Source organism: Pelodiscus sinensis, chromosome 4 (genome assembly GCF_052426305.1).
Source record: "Pelodiscus sinensis isolate ZL-2025 chromosome 4, ASM5242630v1, whole genome shotgun sequence".
Lineage (NCBI taxonomy): Eukaryota > Metazoa > Chordata > Testudines > Trionychidae > Pelodiscus > Pelodiscus sinensis.
In genome coordinates this window covers 51,482,119-51,505,772 of record NC_143055.1, presented here as the reverse complement: position 1 = coordinate 51,505,772, position 23,654 = coordinate 51,482,119, and the positions used below count along the sequence as shown (strand labels likewise).

At 44.6% G+C, this 23,654-nt stretch overlaps 1 protein-coding gene across 5 annotated transcripts in view; it reads left to right on the top strand.

Moving 5' to 3' along the window:
- CLOCK (clock circadian regulator) overlaps positions 1 to 23,654 on the top strand; it is a 103,909-nt gene that overhangs the window by 8,105 nt on the left and 72,150 nt on the right. For 4 of the 5 annotated variants that reach the window (XM_006113488.5, XM_075930395.2, XM_006113487.5 and 1 more), the window contains exon 2: positions 16,535 to 16,635. The exons of the other annotated variant lie outside the window; for it this stretch is intronic. The gene's annotated coding sequence lies outside the window, so the exon portion shown is untranslated. The remainder of the gene's footprint in view (positions 1 to 16,534; positions 16,636 to 23,654) is intronic. 5 annotated transcript variants of the gene reach the window in all.

The window sequence follows — 23,654 nt, the reverse complement described above, 5'->3', positions numbered from 1 at the left end:
TTGGTGCATTTATTGTATTTAGAAAAATTTGTACATTTATAAATGTCTTGCTTTTCTAATAAAAAAGCAACACATTTTTGACTCATGAGTCCATATCCTGTATCTGACTAGTCACAAAACACACTTTTTAAAAAAAGGCTTTGCACATTAAAATAAATGACCACTGAACACTTCAGATTTTAAAATAAACTTTTAGATTGAAATGTAACTGTTGTGATCCCTGGAGTGGTTCATGACTGCAAGTGTCTGCCTAAGAGCAGATACCATCAGTATGAGGTATCTTTCATACTTAATTTTTAACAAGGTAAGTAACAAATGTGAACTCCTGTATCATTATAAAAGCCTAATCATGGAGTCTCAGTCTCTTTAGACTAATGGTGGGCAAGCTTTTTGGCCCAAGAGCCACATCAGGTTATGGAAATTGTATGGAAGGTCATGAATTACCTCAAAATTGTGATCAGGGTGTGAGAGGGGCTGGCGTTACTGTGTTAGAGCACACAATGTCTCTCTCCCCCCCCCCCCTTTTTTTAATTTTTTTTCCCAAGAGGCTCTTGCCATATTCAGAATTGGTGGTACAGTGGAAGCTTTGTTATCTGGCACTCTAACCAGAAAACTTTGTTAATCGGCATTGCCCCTGGCCACAATATTATCACATCTTCAGGCACACAGACCTGGCTTGGTTTACCATGATTGGCTTAACAATTTTTTATTTAAGAAGTACTAATCATCTTTAACTCAAAATAGAAATGCAAGACCAACTGCCTCACACTACAAAACTACCAATATTAAAAACTTGAGTTTTATTATTTTTGTCCATTGGTTTTTCCTAGGTTGATGGGACCCTCAGATAACTTGAATTTTTAGATAACCAGAATGCCCTAATCCCCGAGCATGCTGGATAACACAGGTTTTACTGTATTAGTTTTTCTAATTGCAAGGTTGTGTACGTTTATTTTTGTCTCAGATTGGCATTTGAAATACCATTTTATCTTAAATGTATGATATCTCTGCATTCTTCTGTGCAGTTTGTGGATCTGATTATAGCATCATTTTAATAAAGGGCTTGTCTAGACTGTCACTTTATGACACTTTAACTTTTTCGCTCAGGGTAGTTACAGCCCCTTCCCTCCCCCCTCCAGCGGCCATGAACAGGTTCCCAGTGCTTTTATAGCTACTCCCCTTGTGGAGGTGTATTACCTAGAGTGCTGGGAGAACTCTCTCCCAGTGCTGGTGTAGTGATCACACTGCCACATTAAAGTGCTACTGCAGGGCAGTATTTTAAATTGAGAAGTATAGAAAAAGCCATAAAATAACTGAGCTGCTGGTAACAGCTCAGTGGTTGAGATAGAAGCTAAGGTTCTGCTTTGTGATGAGAAGTAGGGTTTTATCATTTTCAGTAATTTTGCTAAAAAATATTCTTTTGGTCTGAAATTTTTGTGACAACTGCAGTTGGGCTACAGGAGAATATTTTTGCAAAGTTGGAACCATTTCTTTTGAATTGAAAATGATACTTTTTTCTGTTTTAAAAAAAAAAGTCTTAAAATAACTGACTTTTTTATATCTCTCTTTATTATTAAACTAGCACATTTACCCACTGTTGGTTGGTCCTTAAGGAGGGCTTATGGCAGTGGGCTGGGTATGTGAGGGATGCAGGGTTGGTGCAGGGGCTTGGGAGTGTAGGGGGGCTCAGTGCAGGGGGCTGAGGGTATGGGAGTTCAGGACTCAGGCTTAGGGGATAAGGAGGGGCTCAAGGCAGAGTGCTGGGTTTCGGGGGTGGTGCTGGAATCAGTGCAGGGGGAGGGGGTTGGGTGGTGTGTGTGGGCTCATATCAGGGCATGAGGGATGCAGTAGATGAAGCATAAGCTTATCGATTAATCTTGTCAGCTACACACATTCTCCCTCCCTTTGCTGCGGGGAGCAGGAGCCAGTGCCTGTGAGGAGCTGGCTTAGGAGTTGGCTCCCCACGGATACTGGATCTGCCTGCCTGCACCACCCCTAGACTGCTGCCTCTGGTAGAGAGGCAGCAATGCAGAGGGTAAAGGAGGCAGGCTGGAGCGGATACATACAGGGAGTTGGCTTTCGAGCTAGCTCCCTGCGTATATCGGTTCCTGTGGACCCACCTGCTCTCGCTCTTCCTCCCCCCGGCTTCCTACTGAGGCAGCGGGGGAGGGGAGACAAGGCAGGAGCCTGTGCTGGCTGTAGCCGACTAAAAGCTGGTTCCCCCGCACCAGCTCCCCAGTGCTGCCTGCCCCACTCCACACTGCTGCTTCTATCAGAGGCAGCAGCATGGGCTGGAGGCAGGGAGCTACCCCGAAGCAGACAGATGCCACCCCAAACTGCTGCCTCTGTAGAATCCTCCACTGCTATCTCTGTGTTTAAACTGGCTCCCCTCACTGACCAGCTTCCTCCTGTCACCCTGCACTGCTGCCTCTGATAGATGCAGCAGTGCAAGGTAGTAGGGACTCCGCAGGAATGGGGCTGAGAGCACAGTGGCTCCTGGCTCTGCTCCTGGGGATTATCAAATAGTCGTGTAACTGCTAAGATTTCACGTGGTTACACAACAATTCAATTACACAATATCTAACATTCCCTAGGATGAAGGAGGCTGGCTGATCCTTCGGTCTGGCTAGGGTGATGGGGTATATGCTGGATGCAGCAGTGGTGGCTTGTGGGGGCAGCAGAGGCTCCCTGAGACAGGCTGGGGTGGCAGTTCACTAGCATAGGAACTTTACCTACGTACAGTGGCTGGCAACACACAGAGCCCTCCCCGCAGCTAGTCACTCCCTTACTGGTGCGCCAACCCCTCTGTGGTCATTTTATAGTATATCTGTGCCTGCTAGCAGACTCCTGCCCCTCTCCTCTTTGTGTGTTATGAGTAAAAATTGTAGTCTGGGCAAATCCCCTTGTCCTGACACAACCAAACCCTTACCTTACTTTAAGTTATGACGAGAGGAAGCTGCATACCAAATTTAGTGGTCCTAGCTCTTGTAATTTAGGAGAAGTTCTTGAAGAAACAGATTCACAGAAGGATAGACAGACACACAAACTCTCACAAATATGTAGTAGATATTTGTTTCCATGACTTTGCATGGTGCATTAGAGATTTTAAAGCATGGTCCCTGTCTCGAGCTTGCCATCTACATTTGACAAAAACAGAAATTGAAGAAGAGAGCCTAAGAAAATAGGAGGAAGAAAGAATTTAAATGTTAGTGAGTGAATCATACAAGTTGTCATTTTGAGATAGAGAAGGTGGAAAATAGGGATGTGAATGGGTAACCAGTTATCTGGTAAGCATCGACCTTACTGGATAAAGGTTAACTGATTCCCCCATGAGCAGCCCTGCCTGACCTCTGCGTAGGGTTTCCAGCTGGCATCCCACCCCACCAGATGTTAACAGGGCCCCAAAGAGCTGGAATCTGCTCCAGCTGGACTGTAGTGGTCCCCCGCGTGGGATCCCACTTGGTTAAATGCTGGGTTAACCTAACATTTAATGGGTTAACTAATCAATCAGGATTTTACATCCCTACTGGCAAAGGAGAAGAATGTATAAATGGAAGACCATGCAAAGCAAGGCAGAACAAGTGGAAGAGGGATTTAAAGGAGCAGACTGAGGAGTCTTGACAGGAAAAGGGATTTCATTCCTACTATAGGAAACATCACTGGAAAGTTGGGTGAAAAGATGTTACAAGGTAAGAATTGGATAAGTGGTAAAAGATGTAGGTAGAAAAAGAGCTAAGTAGAGATTCGGCTTGTTTACATTGTGTTGGTGCCAACTAGCTGAGGTGTAAATTCTAGTGTTCATCAACATGTTGCCCACTAATTGGCCTGTTGAACATTGCTTGTATGCATTCTTTGTTATGCAGTACTGTTTGAAACAAGACTATGTTAACATGCATTAGGAAACTTTTTGTGTACACTAGCAGGGTCCACATGGTCCAGGTACTGTGTGAGACACTGGTGTACACTAGAACTTACATTGCAGTTGGTGTGCATTAATGTACAGGTACACAGGCCTTGGAAGTGGGTTGAAGAGTTTGGCCTTCATTCAGAAAGATACAGGAAGACAGTAAAGGGACTTTTGGACATGTTGATGTAGTCAGAGTGGTAGGAGAGATTGGTCACAAGTTAGAAAGCATGAATATTGCTTTGAGACGGGTTTTTTTTTTTTTAGGAAGCCTAGGAAATTCAAATAATGCAGTCATAAAATGAACTCAAGAATAATGAACTCCCTAAATGGGATTTTCAGTTATAGCTTCAAATGTCAACATTAGCTGTAAATTAAGGTAGAGTTAATCATCTCGATAAGCCAGAGACCTTTTACTGTGTCCTGCCTTATTTGTATTTAGTATTGTTTAATAATCCACATATACTCACTTAAAAATGAATCACTTTGCTGTTTATGTAAAATGATTGAATCACTGCCAAAGCGACGAGGAGTCCTGTGGCACCTTATAGACTAACTGAAGTGTAGGAGCATAAGCTTTCGTGGGCAAAGACCCACTTCGTCAGATGCATGTAGTGGAAATTTCCAGAGGCAGGAATAAATATGCAGGCCAGGATCAGGCTGGAGATGACCAGGTGGATCCAATCAAGGAGGATGAGGCCCACTTCTAGCAGCTGATCTGGAGGTGTGAATTCCAAGAGAATAGAAGCTGCTTTTGTAGTTAGCAAGCCATTCACAGTCTTTGTTTAATCCAGAGTTGATTGTGTCAAACTTAAAGATGAACTGTAGCTCAGCAGTTTCTCTTTGAAGTCTGGTCCTGAAGTTTTTTTGCTGCAGGATGGCTACTTTTAGATCTGCAATTGTGTGTCCAGGAAGATTGAAGTGTTCCCCTACAGGTTTTTGTATGTTGCCATTCCTAATATCAGATTTGTGTCCATTGATTCTTTTACGTAGGGACTGTCCTGTTTGGCCGATGTATATAGCAGTGGGGCATTGTTGGCACATGATGGCATATATTACGTTGGTGGATGTGCAGGAGAATGTACCAGTGACAGTATGGCTGATCTGGTTAGGTCCTGTGATGGTGTTGCTGGTGTATATATGTGGGCAGAGTTGGCACCGAGGTTTGTTGCAAGGATTGGTTCCTGAGTTCGAGTTATTATGGTGCGGTGTGTAGTTGCTGGTGAGAATATGCTTCAGGTTGGCGGGTTGTCTGTGGGCAAGGACCGGCCTACCTCCCAAGGCCTGTGAGAGCGAGGGATCATTGTCCAGGATGGGCTGAAGATCACTAATGATGCATTTGTGATCATTAGTGATCTTCAGCCCATCCTGGACAATGATCCCTCGCTCTCACAGGCCTTGGGAGGTAGGCCGGTCCTTGCCCACAGACAACCCGCCAACCTGAAGCATATTCTCACCAGCAACTACACACCGCACCATAATAACTCGAACTCAGGAACCAATCCTTGCAACAAACCTTGGTGCCAACTCTGCCCACATATATACACCAGCAACACCATCACAGGACCTAACCAGATCAGCCATACTGTCACTGGTACATTCTCCTGCACATCCACCAACGTAATATATGCCATCATGTGCCAACAATGCCCCACTGCTATATACATCGGCCAAACAGGACAGTCCCTACGTAAAAGAATCAATGGACACAAATCTGATATTAGGAATGGCAACATACAAAAACCTGTAGGGGAACACTTCAATCTTCCTGGACACACAATTGCAGATCTAAAAGTAGCCATCCTGCAGCAAAAAAACTTCAGGACCAGACTTCAAAGAGAAACTGCTGAGCTACAGTTCATCTTTAAGTTTGACACAATCAACTCTGGATTAAACAAAGACTGTGAATGGCTTGCTAACTACAAAAGCAGCTTCTATTCTCTTGGAATTCACACCTCCAGATCAGCTGCTAGAAGTGGGCCTCATCCTCCTTGATTGGATCCACCTGGTCATCTCCAGCCTGATCCTGGCCTGCATATTTATTCCTGCCTCTGGAAATTTCCACTACATGCATCTGACGAAGTGGGTCTTTGCCCACGAAAGCTTATGCTCCTACACTTCAGTTAGTCTATAAGGTGCCACAGGACTCCTCGTCGCTTTTGCAGATTCAGACTAACACGGCTACCCCTCTGATACCTGAATCACTGCCAGTTCACCTCATGTCATAGTCTTAAAAGCCGGTCTTGTATTGGTTTAACTAAAATTGGATTTTAAGTGGGTTTCAATTGACAGATAGCCTTGTATGTCACTTTCAGTTGCTGTAATTTTGAGAATCAAATTTCTGCTCATTTGCCAAGGATCTCGATTCTGCTTCTTCACTGGAATATGTCTCAATTGCAGAGGTTTGCCTGCATAGTTTTTATTGCATTATTGGTGTCATAGTCCTCCGTAAACTGTCAATGCGAGCAGCTTGATTCCAGAAGTGTTGGGCACTCAGAACTCCCTTAGGCTTCTGGAGTTTTAGGTGCTTCTGAAAAATCATTAGCCTATAATCAGTGTACAAGGATAAAGAGGAGATGGCCAGAATGGTGACTGACAAAGAAGCCGCTAATCAGATTGATTAGCTCGAACAATCTGAAGATTTATGTTTCCTGGATCAGTGTTACTCAAGCACGTAAGTGAAGTGTTTGGACTCTCAAAGGACAGTAATTGGTGTGTGTCTATTATTGCTATTTTTGAGCTCAGGTATGGAGTGCCATGCGGAGCCTTATTCAGTCAGAGAATTCATGTTCTTGGAGCATCTGTGAAATGGGAGGTAGAAAGGGATAGCAAAGAAATGTTACAGAATAGCTTCAGAATGGAGACTTGTGGAATATTGGAGTTATTGAATACTGGAGTTATGTTTTATTAAATATTCACTAAGCTTTTGAGGCTGTGGGAGCTTAGAATCAGCAACATAATTTGATTAATTGCATTTTTCAATAAGATTCTCATTAAATGAGGTGGATTAATTTTTTAAAAAATGCTGCACTGGTTTTACTGCTGTTTTTTGTTAAGCACTTACAGTGAACCAGGGGAATTTATGACTTCCAGCAGGGGTTTCGGGAAATCTTGTAGCATCATTGCAGTCACTTGTGCTAGCTTCTATTTTCAAGACTACTTCAGGTTTAGAGTTGGTTTCAGGTTTTTGGCCACAGGTTGGATACTGTAAAATAACAAGGTAAGATTGAAATGCTGGCTAAGCTAATTTGCCAAATCAAATAATATCAGAACTAAAATATGTACGTAAAACAAAATATTCCTAATAAAGTAGACAAAGGCAAGTTAGGATTATCAGACTGCTTCAGCTAATTTACTAAGGCCCAGTCTATACCACAAACTTAGGTGAACTTAATTAACATGCATCAACCCACTTCTGCATGTGTCTGCACTCAGATTTGTCCCTGGATGACATAAACATCACATTAATAAGGTGCAGTAAAACTACCTCCATCAACATTGTAGAGACATAGTTTACCTGCTTTGGTAAGTGGGAGTGTAGATGCAGCCCTGCCCCATCAAGCTGTGCTCACTGTAATTGGAACTGGACAATGGTGTTCTATGGCCCTCCAAAGCTGAAGTATCAAACATTTTTTTTAAAGTTTCTATGGAAATAAGGGAAGATACCTTGTTAACTCAGTCCTTCCAGCAGCTGTCCCTCAGTGCCCTAGACCTGGTGAAAATGACTATTTTGCTCACAACTATAAACTTTTCTGCCCAAGGATCATAAAGACCAAAAACCCAACTCTTCTTTTAAAAAACCCTATCTGTCTTTTTTTAAATACCATTTCCTGGTTAACCTCTGAGGTGAGTACACCGAACAGCTGATCTTTATTTGCATCTGACCAATCATGGGTACTTCTGTGGGAGCAGCCAAGAAGGTTTAGATCCTCTGGGCCTGTGAGGGGAGGAGGCTGTGCAAGGCCAAGTATGGAGCAGCTGTAGAAATGTATCAGGGGTAGCCGTGTTAGTCAGACATGCATCTGACGAAGTGGGTCTTTGCCCATGAAAGCTTATACTCCAACACTTCAGTTAGTCTATAAGGTGCCACAGGACTCCTCGTCGCTTTTATAGAAATGTAGACATCTATGAGTGGATTGCACAGAGCGCACAGGTAAAAGGCTACAACTAGTGTCGGCAGCAGTGCTGCATGAAAATCAAGACGCTTTGCTAGGGACACTACAGGCATGCTGCTTTTACAGTGAACTACACGCTATACTTGGTGATGACCCCCATCACCTGCAGACCACTGTGGATACCTCAGAGAAGCAGCTTGAGATGGAGAGTCCTGCTCTGAACAGCAAAGAATGAGGAGATGAGGTTGGGGGGGGGGGGAGGAGAGAGACTAAACCATACTGAGAGCCAGGACTACCACAGGAATGTAGCCAGTCCTCTTAGGCAAGTACGGATGAGCTCACTGATGAAGAGGAAGGGAGATGGGGTAAGCATGTGCTTCATTTTTCCAAATATTTTATTTGCTTTTCCTTCCTCTCCTCTTCCTCCTCCTGCCCTTTACAGATTAGGGATGTAAGTGACTAGTCGACTACCTGCTCCCTTTCCCCTCCCCCTCCGCCTCTTTCTAATAGAGGTAGCAAGGGGAGGGAGAGAAGGGGATGCTGGGAGGAGATGACTTAAGTATCTCATACTTTGGGATGAGACAGGTGCCATCTGTAATAGGGATGTTAAGAATGTTCATCAACTATTTCAGCTGTGGCCAACCCCCCAAAAGTGTGGCTCGCAAAGCTGTTCCTGCGTTCCCCCCCCCCCCCCCCGCAGCCCCCAGCTTCCCTGTGGTTACTGGGTTGGAGCTGTGGGGTTTAAAAAATGGCACCCAAAATGGTGGCCTTCTTAAACGGGCAGCCTCCTTTTAAAAAACACTTTTTTTTAATTTTTTTTTTTTGTTTTTTGCTAGACAATTCTGTTCTGGGGGGCTTTTTTGACAATTCTGGTGCAGCTCTTTGCATTTTTTCCTCTGCTCTTTTGACTCTTTCTTAAATGGGTTAGCCACCCCTGAACTATTTGATTAGTGGATGAGGGCACTTTGGCTTTGAAACATAGCAAGAGCCCACCCATCTCTTGCTACATTTCAAAGGCGGAAGTGCCACGTGGTGTTCCAATTTTGAAATGTCTTTGCCTTTCAAAGTGGAGGTGCTGCATGGAGCTTGGGGCTAGCACTGAGTCCCTCATTGGCCCCAGGCTCTGTGCAGTGTTTCAATCTTTGAATTTTCTGATCAATACTATGGCAGGCCCATTTCACAATCCAAATCAATTCAGTGTCCTTTGTTCAGGTAGAAGTATAGTCAGCATCTGCTTCTTTTGGGTTAGGTGACTCACCTTGTTTATATGAATAGGGATGTCCAGTTTATCTTCCTGAAAATTCTTGCTGACGCTTTCATGGAGATACTCAGAAACCTTTGGGAGAGGATTGGAAAAGATGGCAGTCTTATTTCTTCCTCTGCAGTTGGACAGTGTCCCATGCCACTCTGTGTTCAGCTGGCATCATCACAGCCAATAGGATAGGGGCTCAGGTTGTATAGATTCATGCAACATGAAATCCACTCTGCCCTCCTCCATGCCAAACCACATTCAGCGTGGTTGGAGCATGAAAGTAGGACTGTTCTATAGTGCTCCATCAATAAGCATGTCTCATTTAAGTTTTTATGGAAATACGAGGAGGGTGTTTTAACACTTAGACTGTAAATCTGATGATGCATCTTGTCTCTTTCTTATCGTCATCTTTTACCTGATAGCTGTGAGGGGCACCCCTTCATTCCTGCAGTACATGTGACCCTGGTGAAGAGGAAAAGGGAAGGGCAAGGGGAGAGCATATTCCATGAGCTCTGACAAGCCAATGTTGCTTCAGACTATGAACAAAGAGCTCGGAGGACCAGTATGACTGAGAAGATGGAGAAAGGACAGAAGTCAAGGAAGCAAAAGGCCTGGAGTTTCAGCAGGACAAGGAACAGAAAAGATTCTAGGACATAATGTGTCTTCTCAGGACCACGTATACTGCAGATCCTAGTTGACCTTCGGGTCCAAAAATGCCAGTCTCATCAGATTTTGAATTCGTTAGAGAACTCTGTGGTGGTTGATCCCTACATCCTCCAACATACCTCTTGCCCTAGCATCTTTACCCCTACCACTTTATGCCAAGGGACAATAAGGAAAGTCACAGAAAACCACAGATTTGTGTATGTGTAGCCATACTGGACAGTTTAAAGAAATGAGAGCAAATGTTTACTTTTTCAGTAGGAACTTTAGAAGTTTTATTCAGTCATGTTAAGTGTTCATGTAATAGTCCAGGTCAGCAGGAGACCACTCAGGGCAGGGCATCAAACAGTTACAATACCACACAAACAGCTTCAGGTATGCCCAGGCCCCAGAATAGGGCTGGGCAGGCAAACAAAACAGTTCAAGAGTTTACAACCAGCTAGACAGTTTAAACGATTCCAGACTCAGACTGGTTTGTCGGCCGAGGCAGGGATTGGCTCTCCTTGCAGGCGGAGAGCTGACAAGCACAGGGTTTTTCTCCCTGCAGGGGGATCCTGCCATCTAAGGTGAGGGATGGCACGGAGGGATGCAGGCCCTCCTGCTCCACTGCGTCCCAGCCCAGGGTCCTAACCGTGGCAACGCAGGCTGCAACTGGGTCAGCAGGGATCTTGACTGCACCATGCTGACCAGGTCAGTTGGTCAGTGAGGATCCTGACCACAATGTGCTGCCCAGTTGACCTCCATTTCCTCATCCACCTGGGAGTTGGCTTTTCCTGGGCCACTTCTCAGTTCCCCCTGTGGGCCTGCCTGGCTCTACTGCAGCTCCTGAGGGTCTGCTGGGGAAGACAGTAGTGGCAGGTGTCCATGGGATCTGGGTCACTCAGTGGTCCAGCAGCATAGCCCAGTCTCTGGGGATTGGTAGGGGCCCTGGTTGTCTTGGCCAGTCTTCTGAGCCTGGCGATGGTCAGAGTGGTCTTGCCTCTTATTTGGGGTCTGGTAGTGTCCCAGGCGGTCCAATCCAATTGTCACTCCTAGGGGGGGCAGACGTGCCTTCCTTCTGGGGAACCTAGGGAGAATGTCTGGCTTTCTCGCCTTGGGCTCTGAGCTCTCAGCCCCTGCTTTTATAGTCCTAGTCCTGCCCTTCTACTTCCTGTGGGTGGGGCTGGATGGTTCTGACCCCACCCACCAAGGGGTCTTAGTGAGTGGTTCCCCTTCTGGGTCAGCGGGAGGCCACACAGACTTATTACAGTTGATTACATTGCATGTGCTTATGCTTTGATTTTGTGCACTCAGTTTTTGTACTCAATAAAGTTGTATTTTTGGAGACTCAAAATCTTTATCAGTTCAAACAGATATTGCAAAATGCATAGTGGTAGTCAAGAAATCAAACAGGATTTATAAAATCTTTCCAAGTATCAAATGTATAGCAGCAGGTAAAGCCCAAAGCTCTAAAGGATAAATAGTTTGCAGTAGGTACAATAGAATAGATTGCAGGCAAAACCCCAAAAATAAATTATTTAGATTACACAGGATAGGCACAATACCAAGCTAGCAAGAGAGAAAACAACTTCGTCTGACTGACAAACCTTTAAGCATCCCTCAAATGCAGAGCTCAATGTTGTGCTCTTCCAAATAGCCCAGGCATCTGGCTGTTTAATATTCAGCAAACAGCTGCTCCACCTCACCACCACCTTCTTCGTGGGCATGTTCTCCCACTTTGTCTCACATAAATTATGCAGCACAGCTATAACCATTGTGTTGTTTTTTTCAACTGAGATTTCATCTATTGAGTAAACCATACCAGAGACCCTTCAGTCTCCTAAAAGCAAACTCTACAATCATTTTCCGCTTACTAAGCTGGTGGTTGATCTTTCCTATGCACTATCCAAATGGCCAACACGTGTCTTTAGGAGCTAGGGTAGCAAGGGATGGGCCGGACCCTGCAGCATTACTACTGGCATTCCCACATCTCCAGTCACTCAGAAAAGAATGTCCCTGCATGCAGCTTTCTGAACAGTCCTGTGTTTTAAGAAGCAAGCATGACACACCTTTCCTGACCAACACATAGTCATATCTGTGAAGTGTCCTCAGTGGTCCACTAGTGCTACTATAACTCTGGAGAAGTATTCCTTTCTTTTGATGTACTCAGGAGTGGGGTGGCTGATGCTACAATAAAATTTGTGCATTCTGTCTTTCACCCCAGTGCTGAATTTATCCAGTGTTTTTTGCACATTGTTTAGAATCACAGTCCTGCATAGCAGTTGACTGTTAATTGACCTCCTTAGTTGTATGACAGTAGATCTGGTGAACTTTTCCAAATCTAATAAGATTTCCCACTGACAGCATTCCAAAACATGATCACCATGGGCAGCAAGCATGGCAAACATGAAAAGGATATACTTTCCAAACTGCCTTAACTGGCCCTGTCCATGCTCCACTTGAGGCCCCCAGGTCCCCTCCCCTGGAATGCTGTTACGGTGTCAGAGGCAGGTTGGGGGCTGCACCGCACCACCTGCCCTCCCAGCGCTGGAGCTGGTGGCTCAGCTGCAGGGGGAAAGGACTTCCTAGTTAGGGGTCCAGCCTGGAGCTGTGCTCCTGGCTCTCCTCTCCAGTGCTCGGGAAGGTTGGGACGGTGCTGTCTGTCACCAGCCACTTGCTGGCTCTCCAGGTTGAGGTAGGTGCTAGCTCTCTGGAGCTCTGTGGCTGTCTGGGGCCACACTGCCCTCTTACTCTCCGTAATGTCACCTACTAGCTCTCAGAGGGCAGGCTGGGGCCGCATCACCCTCCAGCTCTCTGGTGGCAGTTGGGGGTAATACCCTGGGGCAGGGGTAAGGGGCAGTGACCACTTGGGGGCCACCTGTGCAGTGGCTAGCAGTGGCCAGATTTTGCAGCAGAGGGGATTGATCAGATGGACATAGAAGGGACAGGGCCAAAAGGAGAATATCGAGGTGTTCGCCTGCTGAAGCCATGGGGTCACCCACCACCCATGGTGATCACCATTTAATTCTCCACTGTCAAAGCAGGTTTAGTTGATATGTCTGCACTGGAAGGCTGGGGTGAGCTCTCAACACAAATCTAGAAACAAGACCTTTCTCAATTGAAAGTTCTGCATCCACCAATCAGGGCTTGTTTCTTGGCCCAGAAATGTCATTCTACTGTCTACAGCTGCTCTATGAATGCCACCAGCACCCTGGAACTTTTTTTCTTGTGTTAATCAACAAACTTTCCTCAAAGATATTTTTATATTCCTCAATATGATCCTGATTATTACAGTACTTCCTGAAGGTGTGCAAAATATAGGACAGTTGTGCAGCCTGAGTCAGCTGGCCTGAGTAAGTAGTGGGTTTTTTATCCTAGAATTAACATAACCCATCTGTGCCTCTGCCACAGAATTTGTGTGTGGTACTAAGGAAGTCACTTAAATCAAACCTTTTCAGAGTTTACTACTGGTGGGTTCCTTATTGTCTGGGTGCCCTGGGGATTGATTTGCAAAAGTGCTGAACGCTCCCAATTGCAGTCGACATGATTCTCTTAATGACTGGCTGGTCCCTCCACGATTCATCATTGGATGTGTAGATGGTGCATTTTCCTTTAGTTAAATGCTTTAATCATAATGCCCTTAGAGACATGTATTTAGGCAGCTGTTTCTGTTTTGCAGGGCTCTATATATGTAAATCCATAAATTGTGAATGTTCACTTTATATCCATGGGAATCTGCACCTGTGGATATGGATGCAGATATCAACTGCTCATTTTTATGGATGCAGATGTGGATACAATTTTTTTTTAAATTCGCATAGGGCTCTATACATAGATATTTTTAGAGGTTTAGCAATGTAATCAAATCATTCCTGTTTATGTTGTACCAGTTGAACCTCTTTAGTCTGGCACTTTCTGGTCTGGCAACATCCATGGTCTGGCATGATTTTAGTTAGCTGGATGTCTGCTTATCATGGAGGGTGGCTAAATTTCCCAGTCCTATAAAGTTTGCTCACAATCACCAGTCCTCTCAGTGTTCTGTGTTGTTTTTAGCTCTAATTTATCCCTAAATGTCTTTAAGAGCCCAGTAAGCAGTTGAAGTGTTGGTAATACTGCTACACAATATTGACCTCCTGTGGAGCATGGGGTCAGTGAGGGGAGACTCCAGCGGCATTTCTGCAGAACCTGGAGTCAGTTGGGGAGTTTGCAGCTGACCCTGGGCTCCACGCGGCATTTCCATGGAACCTGGGATCAGCTGGGGACCCCAAGTTCTGCAGAAATGGTGCGCGGAGCCCGGGATCAGTTGGGGAGTCCCCAGCTGACCCTGGATCTGCATGGCTTTTCAAAGCAGCAGCGCCACATGGAGCCTGGGGTCAGCTGGGGAGTCATTTCTGCAGAACCTGGAGTCAGTTCAGGAGTCCCCAGCTGACCCCGGGCTCCTTGTGGCATTTCCATGGAACCCGGGATCAGCCGGGGACCCCGGGATGTGTAGAAATGCTACGCGGAGCTCAGGATCAGCTGGGGTTTCCCCCAGCTGACCCCAGATATGCGCAGCATTTCAAAGCAGCAGCACCGCATGGATTCCAGGGTCAGTGGGGGATTCTTGTACATTTCAAAGGAGGACTGCGGAAGTGCCTATTGACTACTTGACTAGTAAATTAATTGATATTTAACATCATTATTCCAGGATCACCTATTGTTCACTTAGTGACTTTAAGCTGTCAAGGGAAGCTTGGATTTATATAAAGATATGTCCTACTTGATCCTTTCTTAATCTATATCTACATAAATGCTTCATGGCAAAAGCTTCAAGTCACAAGACTGGGATCCCAGGATACACTGGTACTCCTAAAATGGACATTAAATTGATAACTCTGGACTGTTGCTGTAAAGATTATTTGCAACTACAAAACTCAGCAACTCTACTATGAAATCGGATCTGAGAACTTTATTTATTACTGCTATAATGCTGTTCTTTTACCCAATGCATTCTTTTTTTTAAAATTAATACTAGTTTAGTTGTTAAGAATTAGTTACAAGTGTATATTTGGGGTAAGATCTGAAATATTCATTAACCTAGGGGGTAATGTGTCCAATTGCTTGGGATTGGTAGAACTTTCTTATGTAATGAAGAAAATTTTCCTCATCTCATTTAACTTGGATGCCTGGTGGAATGTGTATGCTGAGTTGTTTTAAGGAGACTGTTATTGGCTTCTGGGTAACTGGTGAGGTGTCTGACTCTGTTTATCCTGGTTTGGTAAATCTTAATATTGGCATGGACACCAATTTTGGGGAGTGGTTCTGCCATTCGTTGCAGGTTGGTCCTAATTAGCAGGCTCCCCTGACACTATAGTCACACACAATTACTGGGGCTACTGTGTCATTCACAGTAAAGAGAAAATACAATTTGTTCAAAATGTGTGCACTAGGATGTAAGAACTAATGATCTGAGAAAATAGTCTCCTAATTCATCAGTATTGAAAAAGCAAAAGAAGAAACTGGTTTTAAATAATCCATCCCAGGGTAGATTCTTGCCCTAATATATTATTAAAGGAAGTGAGAAAAACAGTTGAGCTACTGTCATGTGAGGAAGAAACAGAGGACTTGCCCACATGAAGACCTACTGCACAGCAAGCAGGGTTGTGAATGTACAATATACTAGCCTACTGTGTGCTGTCTGTGTGGACCTTGTGATAAATGTGCCATAGTGTTCTTAGATATACAGCTGTTAAAGATTTGCAAACTGTGCCATAGTGTTCTTACATAAACAGCTGTTAAAGATTTGCAAACTAAGACAGGCAGCCCTGAAGGCAAAAATCTGCCCAGTTGGTGGTTATCTCCACTTACAATTTTATTGGCCGTGTTACTCCTCCTGGGTGCTCTTTCTGTGCCAACCTACCTAGCTAGAGTGACAGAATACTTCTGTTGATCTGTGAATCTCCGCTCAGGGAGTGGATTACTTACAGTGATGGAAAAACTTCTTCCACCACTGTAGGAAATATCTGTAATAAGGTGCTGCAGCTATATTACTGCAGTGTGGACATGGCCTAAAATGCATGAAAATAATGTGGTCAGATACTTGTGTTCTTCTGGATGAACAAGATCCCTGTACGTGTTAGGATTTGTTCTTGTTTTTTTGCTTAACCAAGGGCTCCTGTGCACTTTTTCTGAATGTTCAGCTCCTGGCTGTGTCACAATCACCCAAGTAGAGTGTGTTGTGCAGAAGTTAAATGGCAGGCAGACGTGTTCAAGATTATAAAATTGAATAGTTTTATTGATAACTTACCACTTCTCCTTGGCAAAATGTACAGATTCAAAATTAATAAAGAATTCATGCTAACACTTTGTGGTTAGTTATTTCTCAGTAGCATAACGTTCAAAGATAACGTGTTTTGTTTATGCAAATAAAAACTTCAGCTATTTCTGAGTTTCTTTCCGTTATAAAGACAGAATTGCTGCCAACCTGTGTGGCTGATTTTTGCATTTAAATCTACCAAATTCAGAAGAAAAGTTCTAGAATAATACAAATTTGTTTTATTTGTCTTTCATGTAAATTATATCTCTAGTCTTTAGTTTGGGAACTGTTTCATAAAATACTGGGGTGTTTTGGGTTTTTTGCAGTTGCTGAAACTGAAAAGCAGAGTGCAGCCAGTACCTGACATTTGCATGGAACTTTTGGAAAATTACTGCAATGCTGTAAATCAGAATCTCAGTTAAGTTTGGTGAGTCTCTGTGAACATTTTGGTTATCTTGGCCATATAAGGAGTATACATTGGGATTAAGTCCTGAATATACATTAAGAAAAGACTGTTTTACTGACCCCAAAAACCTTGTGATCTAATGTATATTTTTTTATGTAAACTTCATTTTCCTATAGATTTTAGTTTATTTTAAGCAATTGAATAAATGTATTTCTGCCTTTACTCTTGGATTAAATAGTTGCATGTGCACTACAGGAATTTAATCAATACCTTCTCTGTTAGGTTTGAATATAGTACTTCTTCCATATTTAGCAAGAGCATAGAATAAAGTGCCATATTGGTTTCACTCCAGTGCTGTTGCTCACACTAGTACCATTGGATAAGTGAGCCTTCTAAATATGGAGTGCCCTCAGTCCTATACTAAGCTGAAATCCCTGCATCCTCAGTCTTATTTTTTTCCATTTACTTTGAATATGTTTAGTGGATTTTGAGACCAATTTATGGGACTGACTCTACCAAGACAAAAGATAAATGTATTTGGCTCAGTGTGGGTGGCTGGTATACCAGTCCTTCATTTTTTGCTGCTCCAGTGTATGAATTATAAAGTAAAATTGAAAGGATCTCTGATGCCTTAGCTGAAGGTGTCTGAAATCTTGACAGTTGTATTTTGCTTTGTATGTAGCAAAGCTGAAAGACAGTATGGGGTGGTTAAGGGGCAAAATAAGAAGTAAGGAAAGTGGGTTGCACAGCAAGTAAGAACAGTCATAATATTTAGTGAAGAAATGTGGTAGGAAAAAAAATGTGAAAAGACTGAGGAAGGGAGACACTGGAGAGTTGAAGGTAAAGATAAAGAAACAGCTGCAGTAGTAGTAGTAGTAGTGGGTATCCTAGTTTTCTTGCCTAATTTTTTTCCTGCCACTGATTTCTGAAACAGCCTACCTCAGAAGGGGAGGAATAACAATGATCTAGAGCCACTAGAATACCACATGCTAAAGTAATGTTACTTCTGCAACCTACAATACCTAATTTTATTTGAAATACATATTTTAAAAAGTCAGATTAAATCTCTCAGGGCCCTCATATTATATAAAATACATGAGGCACCTGTTTTATCTAATTACCTTTGCAAAGATTTACTGTAAGGTTGCTTAATTTTCAAAGGTTTGGTAATGAATGAATGAAGGTACTGAGGTGAAAATTCAGAATCTATTTGCATATTTCACAATTACTAGGTGCTATGAAGTCTTTTGCTTTGCTTTTTAGAAATCTTTCCTTATTTGAATACTTTTGACCGGCTTTAAATCTCTACATTAACATACTTCATTCAAAATATGCATGTTCCCTACAATTCTCTACTGTTGCCAGTTCTATGGTGTTCTCCATCAAGGTGATGGAAGAACTTTGTAAGTCATAAATTAAGTGACGGTAGCTAATCATTTGAACAACTTTCCAGTGATTGTGGAGTATTCTCCAATATTGGCAATAATTACTTCTGGGAAGTTCTTGGCCTTTTGGTATGCAAGAAAGAAGTCTTGATGATAGATGTTTCCTTCTGGCATTTCAATTGGTGTGTTTATAAAGTAGAGTGAATAAAATTTATTTAAAAAATTAAACAGTTAATATTGTATTTCAATTTTAAAGATTGAAATAATTTTCATTTATATAGCATTCATGTGTGTCTTAACATTCTATAGTCTTAAGTTGGTAAAATAGTTTACGCTTGTTTCTATTGTTTCCTAATTTTGAGTCAGACTTTATACTTTATTTAGTTCTTCCTACATTTCACATCTATAAAGCTCATCTATGCTGAAAAAGAAAAGTCTAGGGCCTCACTGTCATCTTTACTATGGGAACAACACAAACAGTCCCTCTTACATATGCAACCGCACATTGAACTTTCATGTGTCAATAAAGCTGAAATGTTTCAGCCGGGCTTCAGTTCTGCACTAGGGTTTGTAGCTGGAAGTCAATGGGACTTGTGTTCCAAAGATCATTTAGGTACCCTCAAAACCCTCAGACTGTAGTGCCTAAATATGAGCATAGGAACATTGTGTTAGGTAGGGGAATAAAAGGTTGACTGGCTAATCTGTAAGTCTCACCTTTAACAGGCGAGGTTTACCGGTTTTGGTTAACTAGTAGGGGCTGGAGCCGTCACCTCTCTGCCTTGGGCAGGGTGCTGCTTCAGCCCTACTGATGGGCCCTGTTCCTCCTGGTGGATCCTGTCCCCTAGGAGGCTGCTTCAGCCCTGTCTGTGGTGGGCCCATCCCCCCCCCCCCCTGCCACAGGTTACGCACTAATTCCCCGGAGCAGGGCGGCAGGGGCTGACAGCCCCAGTCCCAGGGAGCTGACTGCTGGACCTGCTTCTGGAGAGGCAGTTTTGCTGTGGGCTCTGAAATATAAAGCTTATTTAAGTATTATACTGCTGAGTCTGCAGCATGTGTAACTGTGTAACTGCTAAGAATTTTAGCAGTTACGCAGTTACCTTTTTAAATGACTTTGTACATCCCTAACGTTAAGTTCCTCTGGCCTGTGTGTATAAGTGTGTGTGTGTGTGTGTGTGTGTATGTACAGAGCATCCCTGCTATATGTTCAAACAAAGTGGATGTATAGCAAAAGGATGTAACGTGGGGAAATTTATTCCCGCGGCTGACTTCCATTTGCACAAATTGGTATTTTTTGCACAACGGAAGGGTGTGGAATGGGAGGACTTAAAGCGGAAAAATTTCCACAAGTGTCAATGATGCTAGTGCGGAACCAATATATACCTGGGTGACTTATACATACAGGGTGTTCCTGCTATATCTCTCTGTCTGTGTCTATCTAGCTATCTGTAAGTTTTTAGTAACTTTGTTAATATTCTGAAAGTCTACGTTTTTCATTGGTTACATTTGTGATGGATTGACTCTCAGGAATCCCCTTGGGATTGTCACCTGGTATGCTGATCAAGCCACTGATGTCTACCTTCCTGCTTTCTGGGGCTCTGCTCCCCCCTTCCTGCTGGGCCAGAAGCTCTGGTTTCCCCCAGACAAGGAACAGAGTTGGGGTTACTGCCCTCCTGCAGAGCAATACAAACACTGATCCAGGACTCTGTTATAAGGCTGTTTATAGCACCCAGGAACACAGCTTCCAAAAGAGCACCAAAATCCCAAATAAATCCATCTTACTATGTACAAACGCTTTACACAGAGAAAGATAGGAAGTTCACTCTCTTTATCAATGAAAGAGAGAGATGCACAAAATATAAAAAGTAGGATTTAAGTGATTGAAATTGGAAATGGGCAGTTCGAAGAAAGTTACTAAGCCAAAATAAACAAACATGCCAGCTAATTCTAACATATTAAGAAACTTGTTACTTGCAAATTCTTACCTTAAGCAGTTGTTCTTATCTCAGACCAGAATTGATCTTTTTCTGACGTGGGCCCAGCAGCTTTTCCTTCACCCTTCAATTACAATTCTGTGTTTCCAGGCCTCTTCATGTGTATCATCTTAGCCTAGGGTATGTATATATTAGACCCAGAAGGTTGGCTTGAGGTATGCCACTCCAGCTATGTAAATAATGTAGCTGGAGTCGACATACCTTAGCGCCATCTCCACAATGGGAAATTGAGATCTGGAGCAAATGGAGATCTTAGCGCCATCTCCACAATGGGAAATTGATGGGAGCAAATGCTTTAGGGGTGTCCTCCGCATTTACTAGACCCACTAAATTGAACACCGGACGAGATCAATCACTTGTGCGGCAAGTGGAGATGTGGCCTTAATGTGTGGATGTAATTTCAAAAGCCATCTAAAGACAAAAGACTTGATTGCTTTTCATTCCTTAAATAGACTTTCCTCAGGGCAGGAACCCTTTGTTTAGCACTCCTCATCCCCATGGAAAAATACCAGATTCAAGATGGGTTCCAGTACCAGGTGGTACTGTCACATGTCTTTCTAGCACTAACCACAGTTTGGGCTTACAGGAAAAATAAAACCAATCATGGGTCATTGGTCTGAGTACTTAGCCATTAAGTTCCTAAAGTATTACCACTGGCCCTCATTAGCACATTCAGAATTAAAAACAGATTAACACTTCATATTCCTAACTTCACATACAAGAATGATACAGGCACAGAAGTAGGGGTATACAGATTCAGCAGTTTGTAACTTTAAAAATGGTATTTTACGTGACCTGTTTTTCATACAGTATCTTTGAGTTACATACATTCTTATTCATGAACAAATATTTTTTGCAGTGATATATATTATTCCACAAAGTAGGTTTTTAAATACAGGCAGTCCCTGGGTTACGTCAGTCCGACTTAAGTCGGACCCCTAGTTACGACCGGGGAGAGGGCGCAGCTAGTGCGGGGTGCTTCCCCCACTGTCGCCACCTCCGGCAGTGCAGGGGGCGCTTCCCCCCAGCAGACCAGAGAGACGCAGAGCTAGCGCCCCCCCCCCCCCCGCAGACCAGGGAGACGCGGAGCGGCTTTTCTCACCGCGGAGGACGCGGGTGGCGGGACCGCTGAGACGACTTCCTGGTCTGCTGGGGGGGGGGCGCATCTAGGGGTAGAGCAGCTGGGGGGCTGCCGGGTTGGTCCCACAGCGCTGAGGTGCGGCGCTACTGGACCAACCCAGCAGCACCCCAGCTGCTCTGCCCCAGGCGTCCCCAAGTCAGCCGCTGCTGAAACTGACCAGCGGCTGACTACAGGAAGCCCGAGGCAGAGTTGCTCTGCCCCCAGCTTCCTGGAATCAGCCGCTGATCAGTTTTCAACAGCGGCTGAATCTGGACGCCTGGGACAGAGCAGCTGGGGTGCTGCTGGGTTGGTCCAGTAGCGCCGAGGAGCAGCACTGCGGGATCAACCCAGCAGCACCCCAGCTGCTCTGCCTCAGGCGTCCCCAAGAGCAGCTGGGGTGCTGTCGGGTTGGTCCCGCCGCGCCAAGGGTCGGCGCTACCAGACCAACCCAGCAGCACTCCGGCTGCTCTGCCCCAGGCGTGTCCGATTCAGCCGCTGCTGGTCAGTTTCAACAGCGGCTGAATCTGGACGCCAGTTCCGATTTTACATACAAATTCAACTTAAGAACAAACCTACTGTCCCTATCTTGTACGTAACCCGGGACTGCCTGTAAATATTTAACCTTTGATGCAGCAAATGCTTGTGTTTAAATAAGACTAGTCATGTACATGTTTTATTTTTAAGTCAATTCATGTGAGTAAAATCATGTACCTGCTTAGATGTTTGGAGAAGCTGAGCTTTAATTTTCAGTATTTTGTTTTTTGTCCATATCAGTTTTTTAAAATTCAAACGAGATTCTACCAATAGTGGCATTTTAAAAAAATATAGCTTTTATAATTTAGGTATAATTTATACATTTTTGTTGCAATGGCATAAATCTTTAAATTAATTTTACAAATCTTCAGTCTGATTTTTCAAACAGTGATTTAAAAAAAAAACCAATTTAAATTGCCTTGTTCTGAGCTGGGATTGATTGAGTAGTGATTCTTTTGGGTCACAACATCGTAGCAACAGACATTTGATTTTAAAAAAAAAAATTTACAATAAAATATATTTGCAGAATCATAGCTAACAAAAAGTAATGCACAAATAAAGTAAAAATATAACTATATTTTGCCAAAAAGTTAAGTAGAGTTACATCTTTCTTTGTGCCCATTAGAATAGAGTAGTGGCTTAGCTAACCATCAGTGTTCCCTCTAAGCTTCACTATAGCACAGCTTCACAGATGATTACCGTATATATTCGAGTATAAGCCGACCCGAATATAAGCCGAGGCACCTAATTTTACCCCAAAGAACTGGGAAAAAATATTGACTCGAGTATAAGCCTAGGGTAGGAAATGAGGCAGCTACTGGTAAATGTAAAAAATGAAGATAGATACCAATAAAATTACATGAATATTTATTTCAAAGAAAAACAATAACCTAGCTCTGTAAGGGGAAAAGGGGGTCAACAAAAACAATATGGTTCTGCAGGCACGGCCACAGCTCAGCCCCCACCGCCCCCGCCCCGCAGCCCCCACGTTCCGGCCCCCTCGCCTGCCAACGAGCCCCCTCTAAACGAGCCAGCGGGGGGGGGCTGTGAGAGACCAGAGCCGGGCATCGATGGGCCAATGAGCCAGCGGGGGGGGGGGAGCTGTGCGAGACCCGGGCCAGGCGTCGATGGGCCAATGAGCCAGCGGGGGGGGGGAGGCTGTGCGAGACCCGGGCCGGGCGTCGATGGGCCAGTGAGCCAGCGGGGGGAGCGGGTGCCGGTGCTGGCTGGATTTTACCACGGGAAGGGAGGGGAGGGGAAGCAGGGAGCAGCGGCTGGTCCTTGTGCACCTGCCCCAGAATCGGGCCCAAGCTCGTGATCAGGGCTCCCGGGCGCTTCCAGAACAGATGCCCACGGTGCCGAGTCGGCTCCTGGCCCAGCTGTTCCCAAGCTCAGCGCTGCACCCGAGCGTCATGGCGAACGGCCCCAAACACCCTTCCTCCCATGCGGCAAGGGCCCATGGTGCCAGGCAGGCAGGGGCTGGGGGGCCAGGAGAGCCAGGAGGGCAGGGGCTGGGGGGCCGAGGGGGCAGGGACTGGGTGGGCCAGGAGGGCAGGGGCTCGGGGGGACAAGGGAACAGGGGGGCTAGGAGGGCCAGGAGGGCAGGGGCTGGGGGGGACAAGGGGACAGGGGGGCTGAGAGGGTCAGGAGGGCAGGGGCCGGAAGGGCCAGGAGGGCAGGGGCTGGGGGGCCGGAGCTCCGGGCTCACGCGTCTAGACCCGGCCGGCGGCAGAGACGCGCTGATCCCGCCCGCGAGCAGGAGGCTGACTCGAGTATAAGCCGAGGGGGGCATTTTTCAGCACAAAAACTGTGCTGAAAAACTCGGCTTATACTCGAGTATATACGGTAATCAGCCCCACAAAGTCAGTTAACTCCATGCATGGAGCCCTGAGCCTCTGACTAGGAGGAGCTGATTAATTACTTGTGAAGCTGTGCCACCACACAGCTTAGAGGGAACACTGCTAACCACCCCTAACAAAGCAATTATAGTATAGTTGTGTGCAAACACTA